The 21,595-nt window shown below is 39.8% G+C and overlaps 1 protein-coding gene across 7 annotated transcripts in view; it reads right to left on the reverse strand.

Moving 5' to 3' along the window:
- The window catches only part of Lrrc4c (leucine rich repeat containing 4C), a 1,536,732-nt gene that overhangs the window by 74,111 nt on the left and 1,441,026 nt on the right, over nt 1–21,595 (reverse strand). The window contains exon 1 of one of the 7 annotated variants that reach the window (XM_045159295.1): nt 13,585–13,638. The exons of the other annotated variants lie outside the window; for them this stretch is intronic. The gene's annotated coding sequence lies outside the window, so the exon portion shown is untranslated. Of the gene's footprint in view, nt 1–13,584; nt 13,639–21,595 lie in introns of those variants that run through there. 7 annotated transcript variants of the gene reach the window in all.

The following is a 21,595-nucleotide window of genomic DNA, read 5'->3' on the forward strand; positions in this document are numbered from 1 at the left end:
TAAAATATAGTCATAAGATTACCTATACTTCCAGTACTCAAAGAGACTGTGTGTGTGTGTGTTTAAAATCATAAGTAATAAACATAAATGTGTATATATATGTAGGTATATTATATATCTACATATATATATATATATATATATATATATATATATATATATATATATATAAAACACATGTATGTCTGTATTTTTTTTCCTTAGAACTTGTCTGAGGGGCAAAATAAACTGGTCTAGAATATCAACATGAAGCACTTATGAAGCTGGGCAGCTTGTCAGAAATAACCACAAATAGAATTCCTGATACACTTTAGCAAACGTCAATACAGCATGTTATACAGAAATGAATTAATATTCTGTTTGCCAAAAACACTTTATCTGAACCATGGGCATTATAAAGCTTAAAGAATCAAAGTGTTTCGAAAAGAAGCTTGTTTGTTTCTTAACCCAAGAAGTTTAAAATGAATTGCCAACAGCCATACTTGTCTCTTTCCTTCTTGTGGATGAGAACTGAGCAGGACAGCAAACAAAGACTGTGCCAGCGAATTTCATGAAGGATTTCACCCAGAAACTGCAGGGTAGAGTCAGGGTGGACCAAAGAAACAAGTAATATGAACTCCTAGGATGTAAAACAACAAAGCTGCAGGGATCAGATGAAGACTCCAAAGCAGCTATAAATCCTTTCTCAGATGAGCTGTACAGAAACCATAAAAACAGCCCATGCCACCTTGGGTTGGGCTAAGAATTCTATAGCAAACCAAAACTGAAACCTTGTGTCACGCAGGTGCCAAAGACTTTATTCCCAAGAGTGAGCTCCTTGGTCAACATCATTCACTTCCCTCTCTTCCTAGATAAGATACTACACTCACACCCCCCCCCCCACACACACACACAAGATACTAGAAACAAACACACAATTTTCATCATTTCTTACTATGGAAAAACAGGATAGTTTTGGTAATTACTGAAATATCTACTCAATTCAGATAATGAATTTCACCCATGAGTCTAGTATTTGGCACATAGTAGACAAATGTAAACTATTTTATCTTATTAAAAGGAATATATATATATATATATGGAGAGAGAGAGAGAGAGATTTGCATCTAATAAGTTTTTAATGACCCTACAGAGTATTATTTGTGGCAAAATGGGCTCAAGTCATTCTACCCAAGGTCATAGTGAAAACAGCATTACATGGAAATTCAGGACTGTGTGGCTGTGTAGAGTTTTGGTTATTGAAAAGGCCCAAAATAGGCCTCAATTTGTAACCAAAATAGTAAAATAAAAATAAACACAATAGCAAAATAACTATCCAAATCCAGAATCAAGGACACATATATTCTGTTATCTTCACTAAGAAACAAACTTCAGGATTGGTGTAGTAGTGTATTTCTAATTGAAACGTAAGATTGTTTATGCTGCCTCCTTACATTAATAATTCTCCCCAGTGTAATTCTATAGTTTTAGCTTCAATAAACTGTGCCAATATCAAGATTATCCTCATTCCTTGACTTGCTTATCTGTGCCATGGGAGTGCATAATTAATCACACTGGTACTCAGCTATAACATCAACTCTCAGGTTCACACCAACATGTATTTTATTTGCCAATGGATAATCCATGCTACATTTAGTGGTGACATACTTATTTAAATTCTTCCCTTGCTCAGAAATAGCCCAGACTTTCTCTAGCTACCAATTTAAGTCTCCAACTGAGTTTATACTTCAGATGTTCTATAATGAATTTATATTGCAATCCAAGTTGTACAGTCAATAAGCCTTTATATAAATCCAGTGTGCTCTCTGCCCGACCCCACACTTTAATAATACTCATTTCAAAAGCTTTCCAGTGCCCATGACACAGCCTATCTTAGGTGTTGTTTGAATATGAAATGTCTCTCATAGGCTCAAGTGTTTAAACACTTGGCTCCCTACTGGTGCCACTGTTTAGGGAGGCTGTAGAAACCATAGGAGGTGGAGCTTGCTGGAGGATATAGGTCCCCTGGGGTGAGCCTTGAGGTTTATAGCTCTACCCCACTTGTTCACCCTCTGCTTCCCTAACTATAGATACAACATGACCAGCTGGTCTTCTACTCCCACTACTGTGCCTGCTCAACCATGATGAAATGTATGCCTTCAAAATTGTAAACCAGAATAAACTCTTTCCTTTCTTAAATTGCATATGATAAGGTATCTTGTTTCAGGAATATAAGACTCATTCCTGATTTTCAGCAATACAGATTATATCAATCATTGGGTTTTTGTAATCTATTGTATTATAATGTGCCAGGAATATGCTTTATTTCCATGGCATTTAAGGCTTCTAGGGGACAAAATTTGTTTCTGATAACAAATACCTTTTAAAGTAGTCCTTTATATCTATCAGTTTGGCATTGGATTAATTTATCACTAATTAAACTAGCATGATTAAGTAATAATATACCCAAAAGAATTACCATTTCAGAATAAAGTAAACATGATCAGAGTTCTTATAGAAGATCTGTTCAAAACAAATGAGGCAATTATCAGCATTTTGGATAAAGTAGGATCTATGGGAAGACTGGAGGAAGGTTGTGTGTTAGGGGAAGATTGACCACACTGACAATGGGATGAGAGTAAGTAAGGGTTTTTAGAGAAGGCGCTATATAATAAATCAAGACAAGAAGGAAGAGAGGAATGATGGAAAGGAGGGAACAGTAACTGACAGCTTTGCAGTGTGCCATCCCTAAACTATGGTGTGACTTGAGTACACGGAGAAGTAGATACAGAGAAACACAACACACACACACACACACACACACACGATTCTATATAAATTGCATAGTAACTGCAGAAGGTCTGATTCCACATAATAATTCTGCACCTATGTATTTGCAACAGAATTCCATCACAATTCTATTCCATTCTTTTTAAAAATTTGTTTGTTTGTTTATTTATTTATTTGTGAGTGACAGAGAGAAGGAGGGAGAGAGAGAAAGAGAGAGAGAGAGAATGGGCAAACCAGAGCTTCCAGCCTCTGTAAACTAACTCCAGATGTGTGCGCCCCCTTGAGCATCTAGCTGACATGGGTCCTAGGGAACTGAGCCTCGAACCAGGGTCCTTAGGCTTCACAGGCAAGCGCTTAACTGCTAAGCCATCTCTCCAGCCCTTTATTCCATTCTTTAAGTAGTGCAACCACTTGTTAGAAGATATACAGCTGTCCTCAACAAGTATTATGTTAATGCATATGTCCCCTAGCTACAATGCAAGATGCATTATAGTATATAATCTGTGTTTATATTTATTTATTCCTTTGAGTGTTAAAGAAAGACCATTTGAAGCTCAAATGAAGTTTAATTTTTGTTTTCAACATATTTATTTATTTGAGAAAGAGAAAGAGAAAGAATGGGTATGCCAGGGCCTCTTGCACTGCAAACAAACTCCAGGTGCATATGCCACTTTGTGCATCTGGCATACGTGGATACTGAGAATCAAACCAGGTCCTTAGGTTTTGCAGGCAAATACTCCTTAACCATGAAACAATCTCTCCAGCCATTAATTTAGTTTTAAATTCCAATTTTAGGTTTAGATTTACCAGTTCTGACTTAGCAGCAGTGTCCTTTCATGTCCATAGGCTTTTCCCAGTCTAAAATATGGATTAATTCTTCATGTGTTCACATTTTTCCCAGTCAGGTTTTCTAAATATATGTTGCGTTATGCTGTGGTAACAAGTCTGTCTGTATTTAATAGGGATCTCAGAACTAGGACACAAAGTAAGAGATGGGCACTATCATAGAGTGTGTGTTGCAAAACAGAAAAAAAATGAGTAACATTATCTTCTGTGAAACATCCCCCAGAAGGGGTTAAGGAAAGAAGTTTGTAGATATATAGAAGGTTAACAGTTCTATGCAGGAAGAAGTCAAATAAAGATTCCAAGGTAGGAATGTGCCTGGCATGTTAGACGAGACATGAAGAAACCTAGCTTTCCGGAAGCCAGGGATAGAGTCACTGCTGTTGTAGGCTTTGGAAAAGAGGATGTGATTATCTAGGGCCTTGCTGAAGACTTTCAAGAATAAGGAATTTACCTTGATTGGAAAGACATTAATCATCAGGTTTTGAGCTGAAAAGTGACATGTAGAATTGCTTTTAAAGAACTTCCTTCTCTTCATTAATTTATATAAAGTGTTTCAGAAAGACCAAGCAAGAAAAGTACTTTATCTAGAAAGATAGAAATTTTGGATATTTTATTTATTTATTAAGCCTCTAGAGTTTAATTATATAATATTTCTTTAAGATTACTGAAATATATGATGAATTTTATAAATTATTACTTTTCTCCTCAAGTAATTTCCATTCTGGGAAGTTTTCTAGAAGAGACTATAAGAAACTATAGACTTTGAGAGGCATCCCAAATATACTTTCAGATGTTCCCAGAGACATTATATGGCATGAACTTAAAAAAAAAAAAATAAAACTAAGCAAATTATGGTTATTTTCCTAGTATAAAATATCAAATTTGGAGAGTCATCCTTGAGCCCCTCCAGGTAAAAACACTGCCCTGAAATATGACCTCAGTACTGATCTCTCTGGGAATCTTGATGAGTCTGTGCTCATCTAAAGTTTGTACTCAGCAATCAAAACTTTTGGTGTAATTATGATCAGGGCACAAAGCCCCAATATACAGCCCCTTGAGAGTTGAGAACACAGCATGCAGAGAGGCCATTCTCCGTGTAATGAAGATCTTTATACCACTGTACCCATCTTCTGTGTGAAATGCCCATACAGAAACCTTAACCTACCTTCCCAGGAATATCATGTGAAAGATATCCTGCTTTGTACCTCCCTTTCCATCTGCCTTAATTGTTTGACATCCTACTTTATACCAGATGAAAAGGAAAACTTCCTCTTGATACAATCATGTTTCTGCACAACTGTCCATTATTCCTCAAAATTAAGCATAATGGAGCAAGCTGGAGATTTGGCTGGGGTTAAAGGAAATTACTTGAAAATCCTGATTGCCCAGGTTCAGTTCTCCATCCACCCACATAAAGCAGGTCAAAAAATTAAGCAGAAAATAGTTTTTCTTAGGCTTTTTTACCTCACTTTCAAAGGTTTTTATGTCAGGAAATACTTTTTAATTTAAAAATATTTGATATGCTTTTCCCTTGTTAGCCTGTCTTTATAATGAGAAAAATGCCTACCATGATCTTTGCAATTTACAACTCAAAATTTAGTTTTGGAAGGAGTTTCTACAATATTGATAAAAGGGAATCACTATCATAAAATCCCTGGTTAATAACACCAAGGTCGATTTTTAAAACTGCCCATCTGAGGAACTATACTTTTCCACCAAGTCTCTATCCTATCTCATGCCACTCAAAAACATTTGCCCTCTGTGAAGTAGCCAGAGTCAATATTTAGGCAAGTATTTAAGTTGGTGTGTGTGTGTGTTTCATGCTTCTGTATGTCTGTGTGTCTGCGCATGCGTGCGTGTGTGCATGCACAAAGGATAGTGAAGAGAGAGAAGATAGATGACAAATAATTCATAGAAAACAGATGGCTAGATGATAGGTGGATAGATAGATGGATGGATGGATGGATGGATGGATGGATGGATGGATGGATGGATGGATGGATAGATAGATAGATAGATAGATAGATAGATAGATAGATAGATAGATAGATAAATGAACAGAAAGCTTGATTCCTGGCATGGAGAAGTATAGCCTGGTCCCATAGGTTCATAAGGCAGAAGGCATTTGTCAGCCTGAACTTTTCAGACTTGCCCTTATACATCTCACTTGGCCCTACCTCATTTACTGTATCTCAGTAGCAGTCTCTGGAACCATGTGTACTTCATGGCCTACTCTACACATTTTTTTAAATGGCTTTTCAAGGTAAAGTCTCTAGGTAAAGGCCAATACTTATTATGACCACCTTAACCTTTACATGGTGTCATAGTCAGCTTCATGTTGCTGTAATGAACTTCCAAGTGAGGTACAGTTTAGAGAGGAAGGGATTTATTGAAACTTACAGATTCAGTGGAAGTTCCAAATTAGTGGAAGAAGCTGGCCCCTGTGCACAGATCAACACAAAGAGAAAAGCAACCACAAACAACCACAAGCCAGCACAGTCCAGGAACTCCAGGCAGAGCTCAAGCTTTACGCTGGAACTCAGATCCACCCAAAATAACACCTTAAGCCAGGAAGTGAGTATCTGTTCACAGTGAAACCTCCTCCAGCCAGGCAGCTAGAGACTTAAGATACATGCTTTAATAAACTCCTGAATCTACTGGGGTCCATCCATTCAAACTACAACATTCCTCCATTGGCCTCCAGTAGATTCATAACATCTCACCTTATAAATTGTATTCAATTCAACCTTAAAGTTCCCCATAGTGTTTACCAAGTATCATCTGAGACTTAAGATTGTCTCTTATATGTGAGTCTTGTTAAAAGAAGTTACATACATTCAACATTTAAAGCCACAGAGCAAAAATTTCCAACTTCTTGTTATACATAACAAGAAGAGACTGGACCAAGGAAAACTCAATAACCATCAAGTAAACATCAAACATCTGCAGTACAAGTATGATGTAACCAGTCACTGACAGTCTCTGGATTTTCCAATTCTGCCCCTCCAGCTGGGCTGAGTAGCCAGAGAATACTTCCATCCCTAACCAACAGTGCTCTATGATAGCCCTTGCACAGTCCTGATATATCTAAATATCCTTGGGTTTCCACTACAAACCACAGTCCATCTTCCAACAGCTTCACAGGCTTATCAGGGTAATCATGCCCTGCCTCACTTACTGTATCTCAGCAGCAGTCTCTGTAACCATGTGCACTTCATGACCTACTTACTCTACACATTTTTTTAATGCTTTTTTCGAGGTAAAGTCTCACTCTAGCTCAGGCTGACCTAGAATTCACTCTGTATTCTCAGGGTGGCCTCAAACTCATGGTGACCCTTCTACCTCTGCCCCCCAAGTGCTGGGATTAAAGGCATGAGCCACTATACTGGGCTATTCTTCACATTCTTCATGCTTGTGGAACTAATACCAGGTATGCAGGATACCACCATATTCTTAATTTAGGGAAGAAATAAATCTGACTGACCTTGAAGTGCAAGATCCTTTCTTTATCAACAACTTGCACTCCTATCAGTGAGTCTTCTTGGGGTGGAATCACCTCAGGCATTCTTTCCATTGTTTGAATGTAAAGTAGTTGGGCCGTTGTCCTTAATATGTGTGACAATATAATCTTCAGTAATCTAAAACTAGTCCTGCATCAATTACCTTAAACTTCAATGAATTCTTCCAACTTTAAATCTTATACATCTCAGTTCCATAAATTTAGCCAAGCTACAGGGTGGAGATTGGGGATGTCTTTTCCCCAGGCCCTAGGATCTCCATTCTGGATCCAGTTTGGTACTGGGTGATGACCCACTACCAGAATCAATCCTTCTCTTTCTGGCTCCATTATGGTAGTAAGTAATGACTTGCTACCAGGATCTAGCCCTGTATATTACCTATCCATAAAATGGGCCTCAATTTCTCCATTCCCAAGGACACTTCTTTGAGATGTCTAAAACATAAAATTATTAGACTTGGCCAACCTCAAAGCCAAACTTTAACTCAGCTTTCTACTCAGATTTGGCCATAATACCAATTGGATAATTGCCATAATTGGCCTCTTTGGTTATTTGGATGACTATCCCCCAATATATTCAAGGGTTTCCTAAAGCTTGTAACTTAGACAACTAACAATGGCTGGAGGAGGTGTTAATGTAGGCAGAGCCTAGGGTCCAGCCCTAATGTGTGTTTGGTGGCAGATCTGGAATTCCATCCTAAGGTATGCAGTATACTGGAGATCAGCCTGGGGTTCCCAGAGTGTGCTTGCTTATGGTGTTGGTGGTGGTATTTCTCTCTGTGTGGACCAAAGAGAGTGGGCCAGCTTCTTCCACCATCGTGAAACTTCTTCTGGGTGTGTAAGCTTAAAATAATTTTATTCCTCCCATAACCTATGCCTAGTTTGCAAGTTCATCCCAGCAACTTGAATAGTAGACTCAATTTGGAATTTTCAATTTATACATCCTCACTTACCTGGACAATTTTTTCAAATAAAATGACAAGTGATCTGAATTGCCCTATGACCAAGCCATCTTCCATTTATATGCATGCTCCTCTCTGCCTAGACTGCTCCACTAACCAGATATTCCTGTTACATACCCCTTCCTTCCTCTGCAATGACCATTGCCTACAATCCTCCTTCTTCACCACCTGCCTTTTCTAATTTCAATCAGCATATGAGCCTCCTCTTTACCTCCTCTCTTTGAAACCCAGCCTCTTCATAACCCACATCTCCTCCCCAACAGTCCCCTCCTCTGAAATACCATAAACTCTCTATTCTTCTCTCCCCATGTTCTGAGACACCTTCTCCTCTTTACAAAAAAAACAAAAACAAAACAAAACAAAACCAAAAAACCCTCCACACTCTCAATTTCCTTCCTCTGCTCCCCAATACCAGTTCCTGAGCCCAACAACCCACACTAATGCTCCCCTTACTACAGGTGGCAGGTTTGGAGGGCCTACTCAAGTTCATGGACCCTTTTTCCTCTCCAGTATGAGTCAAATCAAGGAAAAATTAGGCTCTTTTTCTGAAAACCTTATAAGTATCACAAAGAATTTCTCTGTCTAACCCAAGGCTAACATCTGACTTGTGGAGACATGTGTTATATCCTCACATCCACCTTAATGCCAGATGAAAAGGAACACATTTGCTGGTCAACTGAAGCCTATGCAGATTCCTTGCATGAACAAAACCCAAGGGACAATCCACCAGTGGATGGTGTTTGCTTACCATAGAGCTGTGCTGAATTTACCAGACTGGAGATGAGGCTAAAACAAATGACTACTCGTCTCCTAGACAGCATGTAAAAAAAAAAACAAACAAACAAAAAAAAAAAACAAAAAAACACACTTTTGTAAGTTATGACAAAGGTAGGGAGATCTCCCAGGGTCTGGAAGAGAATCCAGCCCTCTTTTTGGCTCACTTCACTGAGGCCATTACTAAATATACAAACAGACATTTCCACCCCAGCCAGTTCTCTTTTTGTAAATGCCCAATTTATAAGCCAGTTAGCCACAGACATAAAGCACATGCTTTGTCAACTACAGAGGGGACCTGAGGACCCCCAAAAGGACCTTTTGCCTGTTACTTTCAAGCTCTTTAACAACAGAGACCATGAAACTAAGTGAGAAAAAGAAGAGGAGAGGTAAACTCAGTACCGTCACCCTCTGTCTTCAATAGCTACCTGCCTCCAAGACCGTCATAACCCTCTAATAAACCTTAGAAATGAGAAAAGATGTGTTTCACATATAACAAGCCAGGACAATAGGCCAAGGCCTGCCCTAAACCACAAAAGCCTCTCCTATTTGTGGGCAATGAGGTCACTGGAAATGGGACTGCCGTCAGGGTTACTCTGGCAATCCCCTCTCCTGGACACTCAGCACCTATCCCAATTCCTGCCCTGCAGCTGATACAATGAAGGGTCATGGGTTCACCAACCCAGGAATCCCAAGTGTTCCATCAAACCCAGGGTGATTGGAAAGTTGGCAGGGCATGAAGTCTCCTTCATCCTGGATACTGGGGCTTCCTTGATGCTTCTCACTTCCTGCAAAGGGCCAAGAGTAAGGTCCAGCATCATCACAGCCATGGAGTTCTCAGGTGTCCTTCCAGTCCCAGAACTTCCCTTCTTTTATTCTTCCAGTTTGGGGCCTTAAACTTCATTTATTCTTTCTTGGTGATGCCCAAATGCCTGCCCTAAGCCTCTCTTTGGCAGAACTATCACTTCAAAAATGTAGGTCCACCTTCCTAAACTTGATACAATAATCATGTTTTATCTCCATCTGAACCCAGGTGGTGATTCCTCTGGAACTCAGTACTTCTTCCTTACTGCTTCTGCAACCATTAATCCCCCAATTTGGGACACTGAACACCCCTCAACTGCTCAACACCATGACAATGTCTGTGTTTCCTTAAAAACCCTTACTCCTACACAACCCAAGACCAATATCCCCTCCACCCGCCAGACACTTAAGCCCATAACTGCCTTACCTACTTCCTAAAGGCCCACCTGTTAAAGCCCATCACTTTCCTCACAATATCGACATTCTCAGAGTTAATTCCTAATGTCTTTCTCTTTCTGTCTCTCAAATAAATAGATAAGATATATTTTTAAAAAATCTTTGAAAAAAGGGGCTGGAGAGATGGCTTAGCAGTTAAGGCATTTGCCTGCAAACCCAATGGATCCCTGTATGACTCTCCAGGGCCCATGTAAGCTAGATGCACAAGGCAGTGCATGCATCTTGTGTGTATTTGTAATGGCTGGAGGCCCTGGCACACACACACACACACACACACACACACACACACACACACACATACACACTCTCTTTCTCTCTCTCTCTCTAATAAATAAAGAAAATATATTAAGAAATAAAATTCCCTAATGTGACTTTTGTATTAGTTCAGGGCCTGAGAAAAAGCAGTGAGGCAACTATACGTACACCAGTCATCTCCAACCTTTAAGCCCTCTTTCCTTTGTTCCACACCCCCACAACCCATTTTACTGTCTTAGACCTTAAGGTGCCTGTTTTACCATCCCACTGCACCCAGACTGAAAACCCCTCTTTTTCTTTATCTGGGAGTATCTGGACACCTTTGTGGCTCAATAGATAACCTGGACAGTCCTGCCACAAAGCTTTAAGGATAGCCCCCACTACTTTGATCAGGCCCTCTGACAAGAATTCTCCATCCCTTAGCCACCATTCCAGCCATCTATTATAGTATGTAGATGATTTCCTCTATACAGCCCCTCCAAGAACTCTCCATCACAGTCACTGTTGAACTCCCCAATGCCTTAACCTGGGGATATCAGGTATCAAAAGACAAAGCCCAAGTATGTCAGCTGGTCATGTCCTACTTGGCTCTTTCCCTTTCATATCAAGCTTGAGCCATCCCTCTAGATCAAGTAGGAACTCCCCCAAAATTCCATATTCCTGCCTCCAAAATGGAACTACTTTCACTTCTGTACCTCTTTAATTTCTTCTGCATATGGACAACTGATTTTTCTGTTAATACTCAGCCCCTCTATGAAGCCACTAAACAACTCCCTGAAGAGCCCCTTCTTCCCCCTTCCAGGATAACCACTCCCGTAAAAGCTTTTAAAGCAAGCTTTAGCTGGGGCTTCCTCCCTCAAGTTACTCAACCCTTCAATGTTGTTTTACCTATTCCTTCATGCTACCCAGGGTCAAGTCCTAGCATTCTTTAGTAAGTGGGCAAGAGATGCATGTGTCCCTGTGGCTTTTTTATGGAAATAGCTGGGCCTGGTCACCAAGGGATGCACACCTTGCCTATTGGTTCTGGAAACCATGGCTTAAACTATCCCAGAAGCTAAGAAAATCTCTCTGCATAGCCATTGAAACATCTACTCTTTCTTTAAAGCATTCTTTAAAGGACCTCCTCATCTATTGAGGTTTCCTAGCCCCTCCATTGAGGAAAGACCCTGTATGCATAAGTTTCTAACCCTAATTTGTCCTCCCAGCCCTGGTTGATTCTCTATCCTTCTACATTACTTCTGTCCTCCATTGCCACCACTTCCCAAGCCTCCTTGCACTCATGTTCTGAGGTATTAAATCTCCCCTCAGCACTTCACACATATCACCAACCACTTTCTCCCTGCACCCAAAACTCCAGATTGGTTTCTAGATGTCAGTTCCCTAAAATCACATCTTTATACCTCAGACTAGGCCATTATTCAAGGCCATCCCATTCTTCTACAACCTACACACTTATTGAGGCTAAGTCTTTGGCCCCAGGTATCACTTCTAAACAGGCTGAACTAAAAGCCCTTATTTGAGCCCTAGCTCTGGCTAGAGATCTTTCCATTAACAGTTACATGGACTCAAAACAGGCCTATAATATCATCCATTCAGATATTTTAATTTGGAGAGAATGAATTTTCCTTACCTGAAAGGAAAACCCAATCATCAATGCCTCCCTGGTCCACAATTTTCTGGATGCTGCTCTCTTCCCCTCTCTAAGGAAGCAATCATATGTAGCCACAACCATCAAAAAGAGAAACGGGGGCTGGAGAGATGGCTTAGTGGTTAAATGCTTGCCTATGAAGTGTAAGGACCTCGGTTTGAGGCTGGACTCCACAGGACCCACGTTAGCCAGATGCACAAGGGGGGCACACATGTCTGGAGTTCGTTTGAAGTGGCTGGAGGCCCTGGCGTACTCATTTTTTCTCTCTCTCTCTCTGCTTCTTTCTCTCTCTGTCTGTCACTCTTAAATAAATAAATAAAAATTTAAGAAAAAAAAAAAAGAGAAACAGTCCATCTCTTGCAAACAACCATACTAATAAATTGCCTCATGGGATATCTTAAACATTCCTAAATCTCCCCTCTCCTTCCCCTTCCCTTTTAACATACCAAGCCTTCTCTACTGCTGACCCTCTCAATGAAGAAATTCTTTTATACCTGCATTCTCTATTCAATCCCTCCAATCAAACTCTATTTACTTTTCTACAAACTCACTCCTCCCTCCAGCTTTCAAATAGACAATTCCTCAAAAGCCTCACAGACTCTGGAAGTTCAACATTCTCTATTACTCTCCATCCTTCAGCAAAGTTGAAAGAACTAATTGTACCTTCAAAGAAACCCTCACAAAACTACCATTGTAATTTAAATGGGATTGGACTAGACTTATTTTTATCACTACTTAAGCTCAGAGCTAGCCAAAAATCCCTCCAGGATCAGCCCCTTTGAACTCATGAACAGGAGGCCCATGGTCCATCCTCCAACTCTCTCCAAAAACTCCTTTGCTCCCTCCCTCCTTATCTACTAGTCTCTGCCTATTCCTCTGGACAGAACTCTGGAAATATACTAACACCATCTTCCCCTCCCCCATCTGGAAACTTAGTGATATGACATATGGCTTCTGATGCTGATCCTGACTACCAATCCCTGCCCCCCCCCCCACTGGCAGGGAACACAAAATTATCCTACTAACCCCCACTGAAGAAAAAGTGCAGGGCTTCCCATCCTGGGTTCATCTCTCTTGTCTTAAAAGGGCTCTTTCAAATTCTTTCTGGGTATTATTCACATGACCCACCTCCCTAAGGAGAATTAAACTTCCCTCTATACCTGAACAGGACCACCCTTATAAAGACCTGTCAAATGACACTTACTCTCCTACAATTTCATCCATTCCTGACTCATTCAGGAGGACCTGTGGCTGATGCCCCCACTGACCTCCACATTTGATGGACTCCATTGAAGAACTCTGGCTACAAAGACCCTCCATTTTCTTCACAGCAGAGCAGATATACTTCTTTGCCATTGTCCTTTTCTTCCTCCTTTTTCTCATTTGGGAATATCCTACAACTCCTTACAGTAGGATTAATTATTTTGACTCGTCAAGATTGATCCAATACACAAAAGGACCTAAATATCCTACTCTGCCCTGAGAACAGAAAAACAATCTGGTAATTCAAAGATACACAGGTATGACCTCAGAGCTAGAGGTCAGAGCCATACCTTATCAGGCCTGGTCCACTTGAAAACCAGTCATCAGAAGAAACTGCCTTGCTTCCATCTTATCTTCCCATTCTTCATTCCCAATTGTTCTTTCTGTCTCTGTTTTAACCAAAGGTTATACACACTCAACAAATGGCAAGTCCTAATTTTTTTGGGGGGGGCGGGGAGACTTTTCAAGGTAGGGTCTCACTCTAACTCAGGCTGACCAGGAATTCACTATATAGTCACAGGGTGGCCTCAAACTCATGGCAATCCTCCTACCTCTGCCTCCCAAGTGCTGGGATTAAAGGAATGTGCCACCATGTCCCGCATCCTAATTATTTTTTTAACAGTATCCCCATTCCTACTCATTCCTTTTCCTTTCCCTGGCCTTTTAAAATCCAGAGCTCTGCTGCACCCATCACAGTAATTTTTATCCCACAAGGAACTTCTGTCCTTCATTGTTCCTTACTCTGAATAAAGGACAATCTATACTTGTTGAGGCCAGTTTCTATGTTTTTCTTTTCACATCACCTCAGTTGGTTTCCTGATTCTAGTCCAACTCTAGATAGTCCATAAAAGAAAGCAAGCAAACATGCCCATCTACCTCCCAGGCATGAAACCTTTTACTTTTTGTCTTCCAGAGTAGTGGAGAGTTGTTTTACTCTTCAGCACTGAGGGTCACACCTTTCATCCAACTCTGTACCCATGCTCTGCTGTCAGTGAAGTCCACAGACCCTAATGGGATGCAGATATAAGAGTGACCCAGAGAACTATCACCAGCACTCATGTCCATTTTGAACAACAAATTTCATAATTAACACCGAGGAAAAGAGTCAAATCCTTCATGGATGGAGCAATGCACTTACAATATGTATCTGTTAGCATAGTTCTATGGAGAAGAAGGCAGAGGGGGAAAGGGAGGGGTGGGGATACAGACTTGGCTGCAGGGTAGGGTAAAAAGAGGGACAGATAGTTAGCATGTTGCAAAGGCAACTACACTTGGCTCCCAAGGAATCCAAGCAGTGTGAAACATCCCTTGCATTCAGTTAGGTCAGCTGTTTAGAAGATGAGGCCAATTTAGCACAGGATATTTGCTAAAGGTCAGTAAAGGAGCCACAAAGATCTTTGTTAAAAATCTCAGTTCCGGGACTTCTGGTTAAGATGGCAGCATAGGTACCACGCCAAAGCAGCCTGGGGGGAAAAAAGACCAAAAAAGCTCAGCAAAATACACACTTTTACTAAAAAGTGACGTGTATAGGAAATTGAAGTAGCAGCGGAGAAGTAGGAGAGATCCAGAGCATCCAGAGCCCACATAGGCCAGCAAAAGCGGCCCCTGCAGCTCCGCAAACCACTGCGGCAGCAGGGCGCACCAGAAAGCGGCCAGACATGGCTCCAGCCACAGGAAAAGCCAGGTGTGGGAGCTTCCCCTCACACTGGCACTCTCCACAACTCAGGAAACGTGAAGGGAGAGCAGCAGTGAGCAACGTAGGAGCATACTGAGAGGTAGAAGAACATGTGGAGCAGCAAGAGAACCAGAGCAGCTGCAGCTACCTCCCCTCCCCCACCACCTGAGCCCAGCTCCAGCGAACAGAGCAGCGGTCCAGGACCCAGCCATGCCAACTTGAGCCCACAGTGGGACACAAGCAGGAAAAGAGTCCGGGAGCAACATCAGCAGCTCCTGCACCAGTAACAGTGGCCCCAGCAGCTGCAGACCCAGGAGCAGCAACAGCTGCAGACCCAGCAGCAGCAGCAGCTTCAACTGCTGACAGAACCAGCAGAGGGAGGTTTTGCGGGGCTGCTGATCTGCAGGGCCACAGTTGCCAGGCTCGGTTTGCCCCGCAGGAAAAGCCAGTGCCCAGGTCCAGAAATGAGAACAGCAGCCCGACGACCCAGGCAGCAACTTGACTGAGACCAAATTCATCCAAGGTAAATGGGTTTGCACCAGGGAAGGGTCTCACTTGGTCACAAGCTGACTTGGATCCCTCAACAGACCAGAAATCTTAACCTCTATGTTGATAGAGGATCTGGTTGCTATAATAACTACTCTGGCATACATGCTTGGGGCTGTTTTTGACTGAATGGGTACAGTGTTTAGTTAACTTTTAGAATCTACGTGTATTTTGTTCCACTCAGCCTACTTGAATACACCCATAACAGGGAAACTCAACCCATAGAAGCACTTTGTAGATACTCTCAGAGTCTTAGGAGCCACATCTAACACCTTAAGCTCCTACCCTGAAAATACATAACATCAAATCAATTGATACAGCTAAGCATACCCAGATAGCTAGAAAATCCAAGCATTAACTTAACCCAAGATGCAAAAATATACACATTATAACATAAGAAACACTAAAAATCAAGACAATATAAATCCACATAAAAGTATTAATGCATCATAAATGAACTCCAGTGAGAATGAGTTACAGGAAATGCCTGAGAAAGATTTCAAAAGAATGATTGTAAATAGGTTCAAAGAAGTCAGAGAACAAATCAAAGGAGTCAAAGAGGAACTTAAAGAGGAAGTCAAAGGAATCAAAGAAGATGCAGGACATCAATTTCATGAAATAAAGAAGGCAATACAAGACATAAATAAGGAAATAGAAATAATGAAAAACCAGTCAGAATTACTAGCAATGAAGAACACAGTTAATGAAATAAAAAACTCTGTAGAAAAACTCACCAGTAGAATGGATGAAGGAGAGGACAGAATATCTAAGCTAGAAGACCAGGTGGCAGATCTAATACAGGCGAACAAAGAGAAAGACAAACTTATAGAAAAGTATAAGTGGGGATTTCAAGATATTTGGGACACTATGAAAAGATCAAATATTAGAATTCAGGGCATAGTAGAAGGAAAAGAATTCCACTCCAGAGGCATAGTAGGTGACTTCAACAAAATCATAGAAGAAAACTTCCCCCAAATTGGGAAAGAGGTGCCAATACAGACACAGGAAGTCTTTAGAACCCCAGCCAGACAAAACCTGCAAAGAAACTCTCCTCGCCGTATTATAATCAAACTTTCAAACACACACAACAAAGAAAAAATATTGAAAGCAGTTAGAGAGAAAAATCAAGTTACCTACAAAAGTAAGCCCATCAGGATTACAGCAGATTATTCAACACAAACTTTTAAAGCCAGAAGGGCTTGAGGGATATATCCCAAGTTCTGAAAGATAACAACTGTCAACCAAGGTTACTTTATCCTGCAATGTTATTCATTCAAATAGACGGAGAAATAAGGACATTCCATGACAAAAGCAGGTTAAAGGAGTATTTGAACACAAAACGAGCTCTACAGAAAATACTTAATAGAATCCGCCATGCAGAAGAAAAGGAAAAGCACATATATAAGGAACCTAGAAAAAACAAGCAATACTCACATATTAGTTAAGAGAGCAGGGGTAGAACCAGAACCACAGACACACAAAAAAATGGCAAACATAAATATACACCTTTCATTAATATCTCTTAATATCAATGGCCTCAATGCCCCAATGAAAAGACATAGGTTTGCAGACTGGGTTAAAAAGCAGGATCCTACAATTTGTTGTCTCCAAGAAACTCACCTTTCTACAAAGGATAGACATTACCTTAGGGTGAAAGGTTGGAAAATGTGTTTCAGCAAATGGGCCTAGAAAACAAGCAGGGGTTGCTATCCGAATATCTGACAAGGTAGACTTAGTTCAACGTTAGTCAAGAAAGATAAGGATGGTCACTTTATATTGATTAAGGGCACACTCCAACAGGAGGACATTACAATCCTAAACATATATGCACCTAACATTGGGGCTCCCAAATTCATCAAACAAACACTATTAGAACTAAGGTCAGAGATAACACCAAACCCAGTGGTGGTGGGTGACTTTAACACCCCACTCTCATCAATTGACTGGCCATCCCGGGAAAAAATAAACAGAGAGGCATCTGGACTAAATTAGGTCATAGCAGGAATGGACTTAACAGATATATATATACAGGACATTTGATCCAAAGGCTGCAGAATATACATTCTTTTCAGGAGCACATGGAACATTCTCTAAAACAGACCATATATTAGGACACAAAGCAAATCTTAACAAATTCAGGAAAACTGAAATAATTCCTTGCATCCTATCTGGCCACAATGGAATGAAACTACAAATCATTAGCAAGAAAGGCTATAGAGCATACACCAGATCATGGAAACTAAACAATACACTACTAAATGATGAATGGGTCAATGAACAAATCAAGAAGGAAATAAAAAAAATTCATAGAGTCAAATGATAATGAGAACACAACATATCAAAATCTCTGGGACACAATCAAGGCAGTTCTAAGAGGTAAGTTTATAGAGTTAAGTGCCTATGTTAATAAATTAGAAAGGTCACAAGTAAATGCCCTAATGCTTCACCTTAAAGCCTTGGAAAAAGAAGAACAAGGCAAACCAAAAATCAGTAGGCAGGAAGAAATAATAAAGATTAGGGCAGAAATTAATGAAATAGAAACAAACAAACAACAACAAAAAAAAACAATCCAAAGAATTAATGAAACAAAGAGTTGGTTCTTTGAAAGGATAAAGAAGATTGATAAACCCTTAGCAAATCTGACCAAAAGAAACAGAGAAGAGACACAAGTTAATAAAAGTAGAGATGAACAAGGTAACATCACAACAGATTCCAGAGAAATTCAAAAAATCACAGGGGCATACTATAAAAGCATATACTCCACAAAGTATGAAAATCTGAAAGAAATGGATGATTTCCTTTATTTATATGACCTACCTAAATTAAATCAAAATGAGATTAATCACTTAAATAGACCTATAACAAACATGGAGATCCAAACAGTTATCAATAATCTCCCAATTAAAAAAAGCCTAGGCCCAGATGGATTCATTGCTGAATTTTACCAGAACTTAAAGGAAGAGCTAACACCATTGCTTCTTAAGCTTTTCCAGGAAATAGAAACAGAGGGAATTTTACCAAACTGCTTCTATGAGGCCAGCATCACCCTGAAACCTAGACCAGGCAAAGATAGAACAAAAAAAGAAAATTACAGACCAATCTCCCTCATGAACATAGATGCAAAAATTCTCAACAAAATACTGGCAAACAGAATATAAGAGTATATCAAAAAGATCATTCACCCTGACCAAGTAGGCTTTATCCCAGAGATGCAGGGATGGATCAACATACGCAAATCAATAAATGTAATACATTACAAAAATGGGTTGAAGGACAAAAATCACATGATCACCTCATTAGATGCAGAGAAAACATTTGACAAAATCCAACATCCCTTCATGATAAAAGTCCTACAGAGACTGGGAATAGAAGGAACATATCTCAATATAACAAAGGCTATTTATGACAAGCCTACAGCCAACATATTACTAAATGGAGAAAAACTGGAAGGTTTTCCACTAAAATCAGGAACAAGGCATGGTTGTCCACTGTCCCCACTTTTATTTAATATAGCTCTGGAAATCTCAGCCATAGCAACAAGGCAAGAGACACACATAAAAGGGATATAAATTGGAAAGGAAGAGATCAAGTTATCATTATTTGCAGACGACATTATTCTATACATAAAGGACCCTAAAAACTCTACTAGCAAACTGTTAGAGCTGATCAAAACCTACAGACATGTAGCAGGATACAAAATAAATACACAGAAATCAGTAGCCTTCATATATGCTAACAACAAATACACAGAGGATGAAATCAGAGAATCACTCCCATTCACAATTGCATCAAAAAAAATAAAGTACCTTGGAATAATCCTAACCAAGGATGTAAAGAATCTCTACAATGAGAACTTTAAAACACTCAAGCGAGAAATTGCAGAAGACACTAGAAAGTGGAGAAACAAACCTTGTTCCTGGTTTGGAAGAATCAATATTGTGAAAATGGCAATCTTACCTAAAGCAATCTACACATTTATTGCAATCCCTATCAAAATTCCAAAAGCATTCTTCATGGAAATAGAAAAAACAATCCAAAAATTTATTTGGAATAACAAAAAACCTCGAATATCTAAAATTATACTGAGCAACAAAAATAAGGCTGGTGGTATCACCATACCTGATTTTAACCTATACTACAGAACCATAGTAACAAAAAAAGTGTGGTACTGGCACAAAAACAGACATGTAGATCAGTGGAACAGAATAGAGGACCCAGATGTAAGCCCAAGTAACTATAGCCACCTGATATTCGATAAAAATGCCCAAAATACTCATTGGAGAAAAGACAGTCTCTTCAGCAAATGGTGTTTTGAAAACTGGATATATATCTGTAGAAGGATGAAAATAGATTCTTCTCTCTCACCATGCACAAGAATTAAGTCCAAGTGGATTAAAGACCTTAACATCAGACCTGAAACTCTGAAACTGCTAGAGGAAAAAGTAGGGGAAACCCTTCAACATATTGGTCTTGGCAAAGACTTTCTGAATACAACCCCAATTGCTCAGGCAATAAAACCACGGATTAATCACTGGGACCTTATGAAATTACAAAGATTTTGCACTGCAAAGGACACAGTGAAAAAAGCAAAGAGGCAACCTAAAGAATGGGAAAAAATCTTCGCCAGCTATATATCTGATAGAGGATTAATATCTAGGATATACAAAGAACTCAAAAAGTTAAATAAAAAGGAATCAAACAAGCCAATCAAAAAATGGGCTATGGAGCTAAATAGAGCATTCTCAAAGGAAGAAATACGGATGGCATATTAGCATCTAAAAAAATGTTCCACGTCACTAGTCATCAGGGAAATGCAGATTAAAACTATATTGAGATATCATCTTACTCCTGTCAGATTGGCCACCATTATGAAAACAAATGATCATAAATGTTGGCAGGGATGTGGAAAAAGAGGAACCCTTCTACACTGCTGGTGAGAATGTAATCTGATCCAGCCATTGTGGAAATCATTGTGGAGGTTCCTAAAACAGCTAAAAATTGATCTACCACAATACCCAGCTATAGCACTCCTAGGCATATATCCAAAGGACTCATCTCATTTCCTTAGAAATACATGCTCAACCATGTTTATTGCTGCTCAATTTATAATAGCTGGGAAATGGAATCAGCCTAAATGTCCCTCAACTGACGAGGTATAATGAAGATGTGGCACATTTATACAATGGAGTTCTACTAAGCGGTAAAGAAAAATGAAGTTAAGAAATGTGCAGAAAAATGAATGGACCTGGAAAGGATTATACTAAGTGAGGTAACCCAGGCCCAGAAAGCCAAGCGCCACATGTTTTCTCTTATATGTGGATACTAGCTACAGATGATTGGGCTTCTGCGTGAGAATGAAAATTCTTCGTAGCAGAGGCCAGTAATTTAATAAGGAGATGTAAAAGGAAGAGAAAGGAAGGGATGAGGGTACTTAATAGGTCGATATTGTATATATGTAAGTACAATGATTGTGATGGGGAGGTAATATGATGCAGAATGGAATTTCAAAGGAGAAAGTGTGGGGTTGGGGAGGGAGGGAATTACCATGGGATTTTTTTTATAATCATGGAAAATGCTAATAAAAATTTAAAAAAATTAAAGAAAATCTTAGTTCCTCCACTGAAAATGTACTTGATTTACAGCAGGATATTTAACACCTCTGGCCCTGGCCTTCTCTTATATATAATAGGAAAAGGTCCTCAAAATATTGAGAAGGAAATGGATCATCAGAGTAGGTCTGGATCAGTTTCCCTAGAAGGCACCTGTTTTATTACCTCAAAAGGGACTCCAGAGATGACTGGGTGAGAGAACCTGTCAAAAGATGACAGTTTGTGAAAAGAATACCCAATTGTCAACTGTGTTTCCATTCAGGTACTTTTACCCTAAATTTGAGAAAATTACTCAATTACAAAAAGAAATCAGCCAACCAACAACAACAGAAACAATGAATTTGGAGGCAAATTGAAGCAAAGAGAGGACATTGGAGTTATAATTCTCCTTTTGTGTTCAACAAACTATCCCCCCATGAACAGGTCATCTAACTGCTTTGCCCTTCATTTCCCTTTGTGTAAAATAAAAGT

Source organism: Jaculus jaculus, chromosome 9, assembly GCF_020740685.1.
Source record: "Jaculus jaculus isolate mJacJac1 chromosome 9, mJacJac1.mat.Y.cur, whole genome shotgun sequence".
NCBI classification, from domain to species: Eukaryota; Metazoa; Chordata; class Mammalia; order Rodentia; family Dipodidae; genus Jaculus; species Jaculus jaculus.